General features: G+C 49.7%; 1 non-coding gene across 1 annotated transcript; it reads left to right on the top strand.

Annotated features, from left to right (window-relative positions):
- The first annotated feature begins 10,078 nt into the window (after positions 1-10,078).
- LOC121101126 lies at positions 10,079-10,185 on the top strand. Its single transcript, XR_005833072.1, has one exon. It is a non-coding gene; the product is annotated as a U6 spliceosomal RNA (small nuclear RNA).
- Positions 10,186-12,666: the final 2,481 nt, after the last annotated feature.

The raw sequence follows: 12,666 nt of genomic DNA, 5'->3' as shown, positions 1-12,666 counted from the left end.
CAGTACAATTCCTGCTATCCTCTGGGAAACACTGTTTCAGTTTTAAAATAATGGCTTTTTTGGACAAAATTTATTGAAATTCATTGGTCTAGAGTGTAATTTGTCAAATGAACTCCTAATCTGCCTTAGTTGATAATTCTATTTTATGATTTCATGGTTTTCCCCTTAAGGGAATGAAGAGAGAAACTTGTATCACGATTGAACTGTTGAACATTTTGTTTCTGCTATACCACACTGCCTGCATTCCGTCCAGGTTTTGAAAACTGTTATTTGTCAAGCAGGACTAGAGGCGGAGCACTGGGATTACAGGAAGTAGGCTGAGATGCTGCGTCCTTCAGAATTCACCTAAGGCTTTCGACTTTGAACAGTGAGAATATTGTCACTCAGTGACTCACTTGTCTCCAAACTGATGGAAATACATACAGCAGGTATCAGGGGACTGCAGAAACGGGTGAGGGGCTGGCTTCCCCGCGGGGCAGCCAAGGCTCACTAAGACCTGCAGAGATGGGGAGGAAGGCCAGCCCGGAGCAGCTCTGCTGGGAAGTCGCCGGGACTCCACGCACTCAGGGCACTTCAGAGTAGGCATGCCAGTGCAATAGCATCATACAGTGAGCACCACTGAATATGAAACACACGAGTTGTATTGCAGCTTGTGTAGTTAACATGAAAAATGGCATATAATTACAGATGCGTTCATTTCAATTTTTTAGTTTCTTTTCACATTTTGGAGCCATTGTCTTTGAAACTTAAAGTGGTTCCAGGGACAACTGTGCTTATGGTGACTACTGGATAAAACAAGCTTGACCTGAAGAAGAGGTTAAGTCTTCTGCAAGATCACCAGTTGACTAGTGAGCTGGGCACCTGCTGATTCCAACAGATGAGTACAGCCCCTGTGAGCACAGTCGTGATAGCGATGGCTAATGGGCATTTATTAGCTCCATCGATACAGTAGACATGGTAGCAAACATCATTTTGAGCTCTGATCAATAAGATTGTAATCTTAATTAATCATGGAGACAGGACACAAATAGAAAATGAGGGTCCTCAGTTTACAGAGAGAGAGAGAGGAAATGTAATTCATCGATAGGGTCTTCAGGGGCGTCTTATTCACTGCTTGGAATGTCAAAACCCCGATAAGTCCAAAGAAGATTTGGAGTCTCATAAATTGCACAGGGCTTGTCCTCGAACAGAGGTGAGGAAGGTGATCCCAGACATTACAGGCGGGAGAGGACATCCAGGCAGAGAGGTGACTCCTCTGGGGCTGGGGCTAACCTGGGGCCACCATCACTCCCTCACAGAGCTCACTATATTTTCCTGCTTACTTGTTTTTTATTTCTATTATGTCAGGAAAGAAGGTATGTTCAAACTTCATTTACTGCCTTCCCGTAAAAAGCTGTCAGTACACGTGTCCCCGCTGTTTGAGCTCGTGCTCATATGTGAGGGATTGAGAAATGTAAGAAGACTTGCCAAATCACAGAAGTTAAGAAAAGATCTAATTTGGCGTTTTGAGCAACACTGGGAGTTCAACATCTGAGCAAAGCCTGAAGACGTGTTAAAGGCAGGACCTCGGGCAGAGGCCATGCTGTCATGAGCCTGACCTCCTATAAATAAAACCAAAAACCTGGTCTTCGTGTGACTCTGACAGATCCCCTGGAGCGTGCCTCCCATGGACAGTCGAGTACTCCTGGAACGCATCGTGTGGGCTGGCAGGAGCAAAGCTCGGAGCTGAAAGATTTCCCTGGACTTTCTCTTACGCAAGTGTGGGATCCAGAAAACATGTTTTCTCCTTGGGGAGCATAACGCGAGACTGTTGGTTGCAGAGAAGATGCCGCCTGGCAGCCGTCTCCCGAGGTGACCTGGAATCCAGGGTCTGAGGACCTGCTGTGGAGCATGGGGCACCATCACAACGATTGCTCGAAATCTTAGGTATCGCAGTAAAGGGTGTGTGCATTCCATCACTCACTTCAGAATGTGACAGCTCTTTAGAAATACAAACACAGTAATTTGCCCCCTTCTGATTACTTTCCTTTCAGCAGTCAGTGAGGGAGACAAACCATGAGAGACTCTTAACTACAGGAAACAAACTGAGGGTTGCTGGAGGGGAGGTGGGTGGCGGGATGGGGTAACTGGGGGATGCGCCTTAAGGAGGGCATGTGATGTGATGAGCACTGGGTGCTACACGAGACTGATGAATTGTTGCAACTAAGGGTGCACTTACGTTGGCGAACTAAACTTAAATAAAAATAGTTATCAAACCCCAAGTCATCATTGAGATTCATTATAACCCTTTTTGAAAAATAAATGATGTATTTGTTCCAAAAAAAGTAATTTGCCCCCAATATCTTTGAGTAAAAGTGAGATTCTAAGAAGATGCAATAAGCAGTCTCAGAATTTGGGTCCTTTCAGCCACACTCTTCACCACACGGTCTGCACACCCAGGCCCCCAGAGGCTGTGCGCGTGGGCTCCGGCCCCTACGAGAAGAACAGAGGAGATCTCCCCCTGCCCTTCTCCACTGTTGCCCACAGGCCTTCAGCTGTGGCCCGAGGCCCAGGTGGACCCTAAAGACAGGATTTGTGCAGCATGCCCGGCGGTCGAGGGGAAGGAGAGCGTGGTGGGCAGAACTGGAGGTGGACAGACACACGCATCCTTTCTGGAATCCCTTATGCACGCTGCACTTCCACAGTCTCCACGGGGCCAAGCTGGTAGACTTCTGCCCACATCGCTTCATCCGAGGGAAAAACACAGGAAGTGGGCAACTTACACCAACTCCTATGAACGAGACACAAGCAAAACTAGACGCGTGTTTACTGGCTTGCGTGTGGATTAGTTCCCCTCACAAGAGGGAATATTTTAACAGCCTGATGTCTGGTCCCCAACAGCCAAAAGCGTGCGTTTGCTTGGCTGCCCTGTGCTGTGCGTTACTCTGAGGAAAGGTGCAACATTAGTTCTCTGTAACCCTTCCGTTTCTTCCTGCTTGATCAGTGTTGGCTGCTGTTGCCTTTTCTGCAGAACGGGAGCGGAAGCCTGGGGAACCCTCCCAGGCAGAAAGGTGACATTCCTGTGACCTCACAGCCCAGGGCTTGGGGCCTCGTTCCCAGGCTCAGCCTGTGCAAGGACTCCACAAGGCAGAAGAGACATTCCAAAAGGCAAGGAGATCTGGCCATGCTGGGCCTGCAGCTGCCCTGGTGTGTGAGAGCTGACTCCGAGAGCTGGTGCCCTCTCAGTCCTGCATCTCCGCGGTGGCCAGCATCGGGTGAGTCAGGACATTCAGGTCCACCCTTTGGGACCTGAGTGTGCGAGCCGTCCAGTAGGGACCCAGTTGTCCAGCGAGCTTTCCCCTGTGGGGACAACAGGTGCTCTGACCAAGCACGTGCCTACGATCTCGCACGCTGAGATTTTATTTTCTTTCAGACTGACCATGATGATTGCTGGGACGTGGGGAGAGCCGGTGGCTGGGCAGAGGGAAGAGGCTCCGGGCGCCCCCGCCGCTGGCCTTCTGCACCGCTGCTCGTCTGTTCCACGCCGGGATTGTCAGACACAGCAAACGTGGGGAAGTGACAAGACAAAGGTGCGTCAGAGTCACAGAATAAGCAGTTTAGAAATAGAAAATTCATAAGACGGTGAGATATACAAAGGAGTACGTTATTTTAAAAATAAACGTTAACATAAATTTCGAAAATAAAAATACGAATTGATAGTAATTTGAAAAATAGATATTTAGCAATTAAGATAAACAATATAAATATGAAAACAGAAACTAATAGGAAAAATGCTGAAGTAATGTCAAAAACATAGCGTTGAATATTACGAAATTCGTATTTTGGGCATCAAAAGTGGTCAAGTATCAACAATTTCATATGGTTCAACCCACGTGTATCATTTTTACTGGGGCAATGCTCCTCGACAGCTGGAAACACATCCACGTGGGCACCTCTTCCCTCCACCCGCTCCTGCTGCCCTCTCTGCGCCGCCACCTGCCTCTGTCCGCCATCTGCGCACCACCCCCGCTGCGCACCATCCCCCCCATGCACGCCCCCACCATTCCCCCCACCATCCCCCACGCCCCATTCCCCGCACCAGGGCCGCTGGCTCCAGTCTCTGCAGCCCGTGGAGGATCTGAACTCGGTTCTTGGAGAACTTTGACTGTGGCGTCCACAAGACTCACACTTCCTCTTCCTAATACTGATCGGTTCTCACCGCGTGATTTGGACGCATTGCTGCGGAAATACCCGCTTCCCCTTAGGAAGTGTCCCTCTGGCCCCCGTTCCCCCTGTCCTGGCAGAAGACCCAGACCCACAGCGGCTTAGGCACGGAGGATTCGCCCCTCACGGCGGAGGGCCAGAAGAGGGCAGTCACGGGCTGCGGCCGGGACCCCAGCTGTTTTCAGCTGCTCCGTTCGCCAGGCTTACTGCCCATGCCGTCCTCAAGGTCACAAGGTGGCTGCTAACGCTGGCCATTGCGTCTGCCTCCAGCCAGGAGGAAGGAAGAAGGAGGGGTGGCAAATGGGCTTTATTTAGCTTCCTGTCGTCTTTCAAGAAGCCTTTCTGGTTTTCCCTCCCAAACCCTCCCATTTGAGGTCCCGCCAACCGGAGACTGATGGAGTAGCCGTCGTGGATGCAAGGGGGGCTGGTGAGCAGGGTTTTTAGTGGAGCAGATTGCTATGCCTGGCAGTGTAGGGAGCTCTTAGCAAGGGAGAAGGCAGGTGGCTACGGGATGGGCGGGCAGCAGTCACAGCCCTGGTGGCCATCATCATTATTGTTATTATTATTATTATTATTATTTTGCCTGCATTTTCTGTCCCTGTCACTAAATCGCACGGCGTTTCTGGAGTGAAGAGCTTTTCCGTCTCGGACGTTCCCGCAGGCTCGGCCCGGAGAGAATCGGAGTGGCCGAGGTGCGGTTCCGCGCTTGTTGGGCTCAGGGTCCGGGGCGGTGCCGGTTTCCAGAGGCTCTGGCTGCTGCACCGTGTGGAGTCTGGGGCGCTGCTGCAAACCGGGTGGTTCCAGCCCTTACGTGACCCCCTGAGCCAGGAGAATGACTTGCAGCGTCTCCGAATCAGGACGGAGCAGCCGGGAACATGACCGTGTTCGCGCATCGTGAATTCCGCGATGCACAGGGCTTCGCAGTACGGAGTTGGGCAAACGTAAGCACTTAGGAGCTAGCGTGAGAGCACGACTCCGGACAGCCTCGGCTCTGCGGTGCTCCGAAGATGTCTTTCTGATGTGTTCGCAGTCGCCACGGGACGAGGACTGGGCTGTTCTCTGCAGCACGGCTGGTGGGACCGTCCTGGGGGATGCTGTTGGCGCGGCGTCTTCCTGGGTCTCAAAGGCGGCCCCACTCCCCGTGATTTCGGACCTCTGCTGCTGTTTGTAGGAAAGTCACCGGTTTTCAAAGAGTCACCAGCTGGGTTGACTATCTGGGATCAGGTTTCACTTAAAAATTAACACAAATTAAATACAAAATGACGTGCGGTCACGGTGCAGTAGAAGGAACGTGGGTTTTGGCATTGCGTAGACGTGGGTTCAAATCCCCTCCTCGCCCCTTCCTAGCTTCATTACATTGGATGATCTGCTTGACTTCTTCATGCTGGGGCTCTTCCCGGAGCAGTTTGGGAAACTGAGGCAGAGGTGGGTGACCAGGAGAGAAAGGGGCCTGAGGCGGTCTGAGAGTGGAGTCAGGTCCCCCAGGTAGGTCTTGTTGAAGACGTAGCTGGTGAGATTTTCACTGCGTGCCCTCAGGAAGTAGAAGCTGGGTGCTGTCGTAGCAGAGTGTCCCCGCAGAGACATCTGGAGCCTCCTGTCCAGAGGCAGTGTGGACTTCACCATCTCCTCACAATCGTCTGACCTACCAGTTACCAGGGCAGAGACAATTTACATCAAGCCGGTTAGATGGCATGCGTGTGCGTACACATGGCATTAAGTTTGGTTGTTTTTGACAAATAGCCTATTTGCTTTATTATTCATTTCTCATAGTGACTAATAGTATAGAATGGCATGGACGTCTGCAAAGCCCAAGACACCCCCCCCCCATCTTTGCTTATTATTCTTATGTTCCTGGCTCATTAGGGACACTGTCAACTAAATGAAACAGGTACATTTCTAGAATTAACCTGAGGCCCACGGCCACCACTGAAGTGGAAGATGGAAAATGTGGGCATGGGCACAAGCATGCTGGGGACAGGAGGAAAGGTCAAGGCCCAGGAGAGCCCCTCTCAGAGTGTGACCTGCACAGAGTCATGCTTTAGTTACTCTGAGTTTTGACATTGCCTCTTTTTAGACTGTGGACAGAGAAAATAAACACCATACTTACATAAGAGGAACTAAAGCATGCACTTAAAACATCAACTAGAGGCAGAGGCATGTTTCATCCGAAAGACGAGGCACGTGTTCTAGCCTCTGAGGCTTCTGAACCCAAGAAAACCAGAGCTGATAAAAGCTCATAACCCTAAGGCAAAACACATGAGAGGTGACAACAGGTAAGAGAGTGTTAACAAAAGTTTCAGCTGTGGGGACAGTGGCATCTGAGGAGGGTTAGAGACAAGTGACCATGGACTGGGAAGAAAGAGGCAGTCAGGGTCTCGGAGGGCTCAGCAGTCGAGGCACCGAGTACCTGTGAAGTCGGGAGGACACACTTGCTGAGTGTCTGTGTCGCTGGCATATGATCTTCAGAGCCCTGCAGGGCCCCAACCCCACGGGGCCAGTGCAGAAAACGACCTTCTGCCCTCCTCACAGGAGCCCAAGGCCACTCTGGGGAAGCCAGACAGCTTCTGGGCTTGGAGCCCCAGGACACACAAGGGCAGGGGTGCCGTGGAGGAAACAGGGAAGAAGCAAGATCTATGGACCTCTCCTCATCTCCTCCCAAGGATGCTTGTTGTCAGGCTCTCAACATCTGGGTGGGAAGCTGGAGGATCGCTCTTCCCACGGGGGAAAGAGACATTTGGTGCAGGTTACCTAATGATCTGGCTCCTTGTCGCTCGCCATTTACACCGTCATTCTACAAGCTACACATATAGTCTTTAAGCAGCTTTATTTTTAAATAACAGAAGTTTCCCAAAGGAAATGGGACACCCAAAAGATTAAGATGAAATGAAAGACTGAGAACAATGTGCAGAGAGAAAGAAAGATAATAAATATGGAGAACACAGAGCCGCGAAAGGCAGAAGGGAAGCTGTGCTCACCAGACGCGGGGCGCTCGGGCTCTGGCTGCTGGCGGCTCTGACCCCTGCTTGTCTCGGAGGCTTGCATGACAACTCATTGCTTGCTTTTGTTGGAAATACTGTCCACAGATCTCGGTGTTGCTGTCGGGTCAGCTGTCTGCTCTTATGTTGGATTTGGAGAGACTCAAAGACTCTGCCAGTGTTGCCGGCATTTTTCCAGAACCCTCAGGTCCGAAGGAACTTCGAAACAAACAGAATAAAACTATAATTACTATCTTCAGAGAGATAAGAGAGTTCATTGTATTCAGAAGGGAAGAAATGGTTATAAAAAGGGAGTCACTCAGAGAGACCTCTGAGACTTGGAACCAAGCAGACAGCAGGGAGAAGAGTAATAAGGAAGTGTTGCAGTGAGAATTGAGGAAATTTTCCAGAAAGCAGAGAAAAGAACAGGGACTTAGAAAATTAGTAAAAACAAGCATGGCGTTGAGATGCTTGTGTTGACGTAAATGTTCGTGTCCCCTCAACATTCACATGGGACCCTAATGCCGGCACGTGGGCCGCGGCATGATGGTCCTCGCGGTGGGTCGGTGCCCTGATAATGGGGTGGATGTGGGCGCTCCCTCGGGTTCTCTGCCGCACGAAGACACCGTGAAAAGACGGCTGTCTGCAAACCAGAGAGGGTTCTCACCAGACCGCGCGCGGGACCCCAGGCTCAGACTTGGAGCGTCCGGAACTGTGAGAGGTGAGCGTCTGCTGCTCAGGCCTCCCAGTCTGTGGTAATTAGTTACGGGAGCCCCAAGTGACTAATAAAAGGCTCTTTCAGAAGCTGCAACATTCGACTAATAGAAGTTCAAAAATAGCAAACAAATTATGCATGAAAGGATAATACAAGACAAACTGAAGGGCAGGAATTTCCACAGTGAAAGCATCCGCTGGGTTTTCAGGCAAAGAATGGAACCAGGACTCATAACAATACCACAAGAAACAACATTCAAATATCTGACTTAAAAATATCGAGATAAATATTACAAGAAAGGGCTAACGTGTTGAAAGTGGTTACTTGTGAAAAGCGGTTCACCAGCAACGGTGCAGAGGCGTGCTGTGTTTCTGTGGGAGCCCCACAGTTGACTTTTTCTGTTGGCCATGCTTATGTATTAGCATAAAAATAAACAGACATTACATTATGAAAATGCAGTTGAGGTTTATGTGCTCTCGTAATGGCTTTGATCGCTCTCTGCCGTTGCACCTGTACTTACGGTGTCAGGGCTGCATTCAGGTGTTGACCGCCATGAGTCAGTGCTGCTCTGTCATCACAAGCGCGAAGAGCTAACCACAGACAGAGGCAGACAGGTGCGCCAGCAGTCATCCCCAACCCTGCAGGGACCTCTCTGGCAGATTCGGGGTTCTAGCTTCGTGCAGACCAAGACCAGGCGCTGGGGGTGTAACTGTAGCCTGAGTCTCTTGACCAAGAAACGGGGTAGGAAGTGCATGGTCGTGCACACCCTGGGTCCCCATCTTGTGGTCAAGCAAAGACTGCCCTGCTAAGAGTCAGTCTGGATTCCAGGTCATTTCTGCTCTTGATTGGAGCAGCTTGGGTTGGAAGGTGCGGTCTTTAGGAAATGGGGTAGATTGTATCATCGTGCCGCCGAATCTTCCACCCCCTCCCTGTGCCTTTCCCTGTGGGAAGCTGTAGTTCCCGCTCTGTGGGGGTCAGACTTGGCATGTATCACTTCTGAGCAGAATCCTCCAGAGTGAGCTCAGGGTCCACCATCTTCCCTGTTCCCATCCCATCAACGTGGCAACACCCCTTGTGCGTTCAGAGCAAAGACAGCACGGAGCAGAGCTTCAGCCGGCCCGCGACAGGCATGTGGCACCGGGAAGAAATGCATCTTTGATGCTGTTGCCATAGGGTGACAGGAATGAAGCTGGCTGACGCTGTGCCCGGTGAGGGCCACCATGCCCGATTTCCCTGGTGAACCAAAGTAATCTGCACTTAAATGAGGAAGCCGCAATGGAGGTTACGCTGTGGTATAACACAGTCGTGTTTATGCTTGAAAAACATTCTGGCTGAAGCATGGAGATGGGGGTGGGATAAAGGACGAAATGGGTGTGGGGATCTATTTTTGGAGGCTTCTGAGGAAACGTAGGCATGAGAGGATGCTGGCATGGAGGTGCAGGAGTAGAGAAGGGAGCAAGCGGTCGGTTATGGGATTAAGGCAGAGGGAGGGGCGCCCACCTGGAGAGCGGGGAGCGCTGACAGAAGGAGGGGGATCTGTAGGAAGGGAGGCTGGGGATCAGTGAGAAAAGGTGAAGGTCATGAGCTCTAGCGAAACAGTCTGAGCTGAGGGGGCTTGCGACAGCTGCGCTGCTGTTTCGGGACCCTTGCTCTACCTCCTTTGAAAAATGTCCGTGCAAGACAGGAAGGGCTGTCTGCAAAGTTACTCGATGTGTCCCGACATTCGAGGGAAGCCTGTGCTCAGGTGAGTATCCTAGCAACACTCACTCAGTGTTTTTCTTATTCCTGCATTGAATAACAGCCATGAGCAAGTCTATTTTTTCGAGCTAGACAGTAAGTACGTGGCCCACCCGATGCTCATGTTCACGTTCCTGACAAACAAGTGACGAGGGTCCCTTGTTCTACGACCACATAGCAGACCAGGAATTTAAACGACCGCCCAATTATAAATGAGCCTTATGGCATGTTACGATCGACATCCCGGCATCCACGCTGCGCGGAGCTATCAGATGGCAGTGCCCCCGCGCCTCGGGCTGTCACACATTCAGTACGGCGGGGGGGGGGCAGGGTGCAGATGTTCTGTGGGGGCATTTCCTCCCCTGTACCCAGGGCTGCCGCACTTCGATCTAGTCAACAAAGCAGAGATAACGATCCAGATACAGACCAGTCCCAAATTATTAAACAAGTCCTCGTCTCGGCAGCACACTGACTAAAATTGGAACGATACAGAGAAGATTAGCATGGCCCCTGAGCAAGGATGACACACAAAGTTATCAAACAAACCAAGGTACGTCATTTAAGACTTCTGGCCTGTCCCTTTTTCATAATCTCTGGAATGGTGACCGTAGGTGAATGTGAGGTTGGAAAGCCACCGTTGGCTGGAAGACATGCCTGAGGGCCTCAACAAGTAAAAAGCAAGAAGGAGACAAGGAATATAAAGAAATATGTGAATGGAAAACATTCTGCCCATGAAAACTAATGAGGTGAAACACTGATCCCATTATATGTGGATTACGTCCATGTCTAATGTCACTTACACAGTGTACAAGCACCCCTGTCCGTCCGCACGCACGCTCCAGCGGTCTTGGACCTGCAGTGCCCTCTAAGGACTTGCACATTCTCGGTCACCCTTTATCTGGCTTTCCTCTTTCCCTTCCCCTGCGAAATACCCTCCTTTAAATGCCCAACCCCGTCTTGCATGCTGTTCTGAACCACATGTCGGAGCAGCTCAGGATTCCGAGTTCCTTGGAATATTCCTTTCTCTCAAGTGTCTCTGCAGACAAGCCGCTCCCTGGAAATTACTGCCTCCTGTAGCGTAGCTGCCTTTTGAGACGGACAATTTTCTCTTTGGGGATACGGGTTCTGATTGGGCTGCATGCTTCCATTCTAAGCTTCGGAGCAAAGAGAACAGAAATGTTTTTCTTCTAAAATGTTGCTGTTCTTGCCTTGGGCGGTCAACAACCCCAGCCTCAGCTGGGTCCCCTCAGTGCTGGCTCCCTCCGTGGACTCCGCACATGTGGGCATGGAAGGCAGCTTACAAGAGCAGTCACTCTGGAAAACGAAGAGTTGTTGCAGGAAGATGGACGTCACCATGTTTATACTGGACTCCTTGATATAAGCCAATTCTGAGATCTTTGAGAATAACAGCCTACCAGACATTTACGTTCCCTGAGCGTTAATTAATGGTTTTTTTTTTTTTGCAAAGATATCTATTCTGCTCAATGCGCTCAGAGATTTGATTTAATTATAAAACCCTAACAAACCAAATTGTGTGTTTTCCACATGGTGAAGGACCACACACTCACTAAAGCCTTAAGCAGAATCAGTTTACTGTGGCTTCTGTCCAATATTATGATGTTCTGTTGTCCAAAAATACAGTTTGGAAAGATGAGGTTAGATTTATTCGTGCCGTTTGCCTGAGATTTCATTAAGTGAGAAGGCTTTCACGGTCTTCTTAGACCAAGCAAATTTTATGAGGCCAAACTATTTTTGGGTATATCTATGGAATCTCTCCAATTTATTATATGTCCTAAAATCTTGGAGCTCTGAAATTTTGTTTTATTTTCACTTTTTAAAATTCCCTTGCCCTTTCTGATGTTATTCAAAGTAAAACCCAGTTTTGTTTCATATGTGACTGAGGACAGTGGAATTTCAGAATGTGCTTGGAGGGTTAGTGCGGGTTACAGAAGAAAAGTCCTCCATGGCCCCTTTCCTTGGCCACCACCACGGCGGGCACGGGATGAGACCCGTGGAGCCGTGGCGTCTGCGGCTGAGGGGTCACCTGTCTGGCACCCTGGCCTCTCACCTGCATGCCGAGCAGCTGTTAGACATTTTCTTAGAGGACAAACGACATTCAGATTTCTGGCATTCATGTATTCAGTGGTTCCTTCCTTCAGTTTCTGACAAACCTTAATTTAGGGCCGATTAATGACAGCCACGGAGCTGAGTGTCACAGCTCAGACCACAAGCAGCCAGCTCCCAGCGTTCGGTTCACGACACATTTCTCTGAAGTTCCAAACGAGGGTATGTTCAGGGTTTCAGTGCAGCACACAAAATGTCTCCATATCCTGTTACCAATCCCCTGAGCCGTAAACTCCCCAAGTAAAAAAAATCTTTTTCTAAGGAGACTGGCTTCCTTTCAAGCTTATGAAAATCAGCCAGAGGACTAGGCTAAGTTTAGACAACTAAAAATAAAGTGAAAACTTGGTTTTTAAAATTATTATTATTATTTTAAAAGCCGTTTTGAAATATACTTGTATTGTGGTACGAAATCAGATTTGAAAAATCTCATTGTCATCATGACAATAAGTCCGTCTTTGGCTCTGATAAGACGACGAACTTGTGTAATGATGTTGCTTTTTCCTCTCTTAAGAACCAAAGATGTAAACACTGTATGAGTCCACTTAAACGAGGCACGAAGAGCGTCAAAATCATAAAGACGGGGGTGGGATTGAGGTGCCAGGACAGGGAGGAGGTCTGCGTTGCAGGGTCAGAGGTTTTGGTTCACGCGATGAACAGCGTTATGGGGACCGAGGGCTGCCCCCGTGCATGGAGCCGGTACCACCAGCTGCATGCTCGGAAACGGTTCAGTGGTGAGCTTTATGTCATGTATATTTTACTACGATAAAAAGAAGAAAAACAGAAGCAAAACCCAAACGTGCACAGTTCTGCTGGAGAGATGACAGTAATTGTGAATGTCACCCACCACGCCACCCCCTTGTCACCCAGCTCTTAAAAACGATCTTTCCCCTTAAAACACTGGATACATTATCA

This window comes from Ursus maritimus, unplaced genomic scaffold (genome assembly GCF_017311325.1).
Source record: "Ursus maritimus isolate PB19 unplaced genomic scaffold, ASM1731132v1 scaffold_6, whole genome shotgun sequence".
NCBI lineage: Eukaryota > Metazoa > Chordata > Mammalia > Carnivora > Ursidae > Ursus > Ursus maritimus.
Note: the sequence above shows the minus strand (reverse complement) of the source record. Positions and strands in the feature narration are given on the sequence as shown.